Consider the following 3,446-nt stretch of genomic DNA (forward strand, 5'->3'; position numbering starts at 1 on the left):
TTCCCCAGTCATCTACGCTTTCCCCCCAGCAAGCTGGGGACTCCTTTGACCGACCTCAGAAGGATGGAAGGCTAAGTCAACCTCAAGCTGGCTACCTGAAAACACAGCTTCCGCCGGGATTGAACTCAGGTCATGAGCAGAGCTTAGGACTGCAGTACTGCAGCTTTATCACTCTGCACCATGGGGCAAACCACCCCGTAAAAAGTCTGCCACGAAAACATCGTGATGCGACGTCACCCCAGAGTTGGAAACGACTGGTGCTTGCACAGGGGACTACGTTTTACCTTTAGCAGGGCTTTTTAAGTAGAAAAAGCCAAGCAGGGATTCATTTGCATATTAGGCCACACCTCCTGACATCAGCATTATTTCACACAGGGCTTTTTTGTAGAAAAAGCTGAGCAGGGGCTCATTTGCATATTAGGCCACACCTCCTGACATCACCAGTATTTCACACAGGGCTTTTTTGTAGAAAAAGCCCAGCAGGAACTCATTTACATATTAGGCCACACATCCTGATGCCAAGCTAGCCATAACTGCGTTCCTGGGCCTTCCTGCTCAAAAACAAAAAAGCTCTGCTTGCTACGAGGCAAATTGTATTTTGAATGCATCCTTTAATTTGAAGGAGCCATGCACGCACCCAAAGCCATGGGCAGGTCCACACAAACAGTTTTTTTTCCAATGGAACAATAGAAAAGAGCAAGACCAATTTCCTACTCACCTTACGCTGCTCTGACGCTCCTCTTCTTAGAGGGGCTCCCCTCTGATTTCATGCTATCTGCCCCGGGGCTTCAACTAACGTCGGCTTTTTTGCACAGCAAACAGAAACCAGGTTTTAGAGGTTGCTGTGCGGAAATGCCGGTGCTAGTTGCAGCCGCGGGGCGGATAGTGTGAAATTGGACAGAAGGCCCACTGAGAAGAGGAGCGTCAGAACAGCGTAAGGCAAGTGGGAAATCGGTCCAAGAGTCCAGTAGGCGAACCAAATTTCCAGCAATGGAACACCTTTCATGAATCACTGCTCAGATATTTGAAGAAGTGAGCAGTGACTCATACAAATTCCTCCCCTGCCGCAAATGTCATTACTCTTGAAGGTGCTCCTGGACCCCGGCTCTTCTGCTACAGACACTTGGACAGGGGAGGGACGGTGGCTCAGTGGTAGAGCATCTGCTTGGTAAGCAGGAGGTCCCAGGTTCAATCCCCAGCATCTCCACCTAAAAAGGGTCCAGGCAAGTAGGTGTGAAAAACTTCAGCTGGAGACCCTGGAGAGCCGCTGCCAGTCTGAGTAGACAATGCTGACTTTGATGGACCTTTGAGGGTCTGATCCAGTAGAAGGCAGCTTCAAATGTTCTTTAGGGGAGGGATGGTGGCTCAGTAGTAGAGCATCTGCTTGGTAAGCAGAAGGTCCCAGGTTCAATCCCTGGCATCTCCAAAAAAGGGTCCAGGCAAATAGGTGTGAAAAACCTCAGTTTGGAGAGCCGCTGCCAGTCTGAGTAGATAATACTGACTTTGATGGACCCAGGGTCTGATTCAGTATAAGGCAGCTTCATTAGGGGAGGGACGGTGGCTCAGTGGTTAGAGCATCTGCTTAGTAAGCAGAAGGTCCCAGGTTCAATCCCTGGCATCTCCAAAAAGGGTCCAGGCAAATAGGTGTGAAAAACCTCAGTCTGAGACCCTGGAGAGCTGCTGCAAGTCTGAGTAGACAAGACTGACTTTGATGGACCCAGGTCTGATTCAGTATAAGGCAGCTTCATATGTCCATATATCTCCGTGGTGACCCATCGAAATCCATTTCAGTGGAACAAGTCTTGGTTTTCCTTTCACAAGCAAGTTCCTGTCAGGAAAGACAGAGCAGCAGAAACCCAGCCCTCTCTGGGCACTTGGAGGCTCTGGGCTCTCCTGTGCTTTCCCTCCTCTCCCAGACCATCAGACCATAGAGAGGACAATATCGTTCCTAGAGAACAGAGCCAAGAAGTATACGTTCCGCTTACATTTTTGTTCATACTGTAGGAAATGGGAATGCGTTATTGTGTACAGAGAATGGGAGTGTACACAGTGTATGCAACGCAGTCTAGGTGGACATTCCAGAGTTGAAATGAAGGCAAGGTCTAATCAGGGACTTCCAGCCATGGCGACTAAAGGGAACCTCCACATTCAGAGGCGGTCGATCTCGGGATCCCAGTGCTGGGAACAGGGCTTATTTTTTAGCAGGAAAACACAGGAACTGTTCTGGTTAGCTTGCTGGCATTAAGAACGTAAGAGAAGCCATGTTGGATCAGGCCAACGGCCCATCCAGTCCAACACTCTGTGTCACACAGTGGCCAAAAAAATTATATATATATACACACACATATATGCACACACTGTTCCTAATAGCCACTGATGGACCTCTGCTCCATATGCTTATCCACTTCCCTCTTGAAGCTGTCTATGCTTGTGGCCGCCACCACCTCCTGTGGCTGTGAATTCCACCTGTTAATCACCATTTGAGTGAAGAAGGACTTCCTTTTATCCGTTCTAACCTGACTGCTCAGCAATTTCATCGAATGCCCACGGGTTCTTGTATTGTGAGAAAGGGAGAAAAGAACTTCTTTCTCTACTCTCTCCATCCCATGCATTATCTTGTAAACCTCTATCATGTCACCCCGCAGTCGACGTTTCTCCAAGCTAAAGAGCCCCAAGCGTTTTAACCTTCCTTCATAGGGAAAGTGTTCCAACACTTTAATCATTCCAGTTGCCCTTTTCTGGACTTTCTCCAATGCTATAATATCCTTTTTGAGGTGCGGCGACCAGAACTGCACACAGTACTCCAAATGAGACCGCACCATCGATTTATACAGGGGCATTATGATACTGGCTGATTTGTTTTCAATTCCCTTCCTAATAATGCCCAGCATGGCATTGGCCTTTTTCATTGCAACTGCACACATTGGATGCTACACTGCAAATTTGGTGCCTCTACCTCAAAAAACAGCCCCCCAGAGCCCCAGATATCAATTCTCCACTATACCCTATGGCAGGGGTGGCCAACAGTAGCTCTCCAGATGTTTTTTGCCTACAGCTCCCATCAGCCCCAGCCATTGGTCATGCTGGCTGGGGCTCATGGGAGTTGTAGGCAAAAAAACATCTGGAGAGGTACCATTGGCCACCCCTGCCCTATGGGAATCAGTCTCCAAAGGGAATAATGGAGCACCCAGCAGACATTTCCTTCCCTCCCCCCCCCCACACCGCTTTCTGATGACCCTGAAGTGGGGGGAGGGCCTCCAAACCGGGGGATCCCCTGCCCCCACCTGGGGATTGGCAACCCTACGTCAGGCTGTCCCTTGGCTGGCCATGCTTCCTCAGAGGGAAGCCAGGCAGCAGCCAGCAAGGCCATCCCCCCAGGGGCACCAGGTCTCCTCCGTGTCACCCTCCTGTCGTCTTCCATGCACCCCAAGAGGAAGGAGAGATCT

The 3,446-nt window shown here is 49.8% G+C and overlaps 1 non-coding gene across 1 annotated transcript; it reads left to right on the forward strand.

Annotated features, from left to right (window-relative positions):
- The first annotated feature begins 1,556 nt into the window (after positions 1-1,556).
- Positions 1,557-1,624, forward strand: TRNAT-AGU (transfer RNA threonine (anticodon AGU)). The gene has a single exon. It is a non-coding gene; the product is annotated as a tRNA-Thr (tRNA).
- Positions 1,625-3,446: the final 1,822 nt, after the last annotated feature.

Source organism: Heteronotia binoei, chromosome 21, assembly GCF_032191835.1.
Source record: "Heteronotia binoei isolate CCM8104 ecotype False Entrance Well chromosome 21, APGP_CSIRO_Hbin_v1, whole genome shotgun sequence".
In the NCBI taxonomy this organism is placed as follows: domain Eukaryota; kingdom Metazoa; phylum Chordata; class Lepidosauria; order Squamata; family Gekkonidae; genus Heteronotia; species Heteronotia binoei.